Source organism: Mizuhopecten yessoensis, unplaced genomic scaffold (assembly GCF_002113885.1).
Source record: "Mizuhopecten yessoensis strain PY_sf001 unplaced genomic scaffold, ASM211388v2 scaffold715545, whole genome shotgun sequence".
NCBI classification, from domain to species: Eukaryota; Metazoa; Mollusca; class Bivalvia; order Pectinida; family Pectinidae; genus Mizuhopecten; species Mizuhopecten yessoensis.
The window spans coordinates 20,473-21,477 of NW_018479670.1; the positions used below are offsets into that span (position 1 = coordinate 20,473).

Below are 1,005 nucleotides of genomic sequence, written 5' to 3' on the forward strand. Positions count from 1 at the left end.
TTCCTGTGGCCTGTAAGAAATGTAAGCAATCACATACTGTTTATAGCAGGCAGTACAAGTTAGGCAATGCATTATGGGACATATTGAATATTTCGTTTCTAGTTATCACATTTTTTCAGATAATTATGAAAGGTTATGAAAAAGTTTTAACAAAAAATCAGTATCAACATTATTTTTAATTACATTTGGTTTTGGTAACAAACCTAAACTTGCACCAAATACAACCAAAGAACATGTGCCTTGGTAGCGCAGTAGGTAGCGCGTCAGTCTCATAATCACATAACACAGAGCGATCTGAAGGTCGTGAGTTCGATCCCCACCCGGGGCATTATATTTTTTATTCTATCCTCAACTCTATTTCCGGGCCTTTTTGATTTCCAAAAGAAGTCATTAAAAGTGTTGACATATTTGATCACTATTATTTTAAATACTGGTAAAGGTCATATATTTGAACAACCCTGGTAGTCCTTCATCCCCGCATGCTGCTGGCCAAAGACCATCTCCCTGGGCCTTTTTGTTTTTCAGCGGAACTTGTCACAACTTTTAAACATTTTTCCCACTTTTACTTTGAGTATGGGTGAAGGTCATCCATTTGAAAAACTTTAGTAGCCCCTTAGTTCTGCACGCAATTTGATAAATATCATTACCCGAAGCAAATAGGTTATTCAGAAGGAGTCGTTAAACTTTTCAACACATTTCACGCTATGTAACCTTGCAAATAATTCAAGGTTATCCTTTTGAACAAATCTGGTAGTCATTGATACCGACAACTTACTGACAATTTGTCACCATCTCAGGTTTTTCGTTAATCAAATGAAGTTGCAATAGGGTAAAATCTCACGGCATGAAATGATCAAGCTGAACTTAGTTATGTTTCAAAATATTGCTTTCGGAAACGGAGTTTTTCTACGAAAATGTCTGATAGCACTTAACTCCATATTAATTAATACTAAGAATAAATATTTTGCCTTTGTAGCGCAGTAAGTAGCGTGTCAGTCTCATACT

At 35.9% G+C, this 1,005-nt stretch overlaps 1 non-coding gene across 1 annotated transcript; it reads left to right on the forward strand.

The window, feature by feature from the left end:
- The first annotated feature begins 237 nt into the window (after positions 1 to 237).
- Trnam-cau lies at positions 238 to 328 on the forward strand. The gene is given in 2 exon segments: positions 238 to 274; positions 293 to 328. It is a non-coding gene; the product is annotated as a tRNA-Met (tRNA).
- Positions 329 to 1,005: the final 677 nt, after the last annotated feature.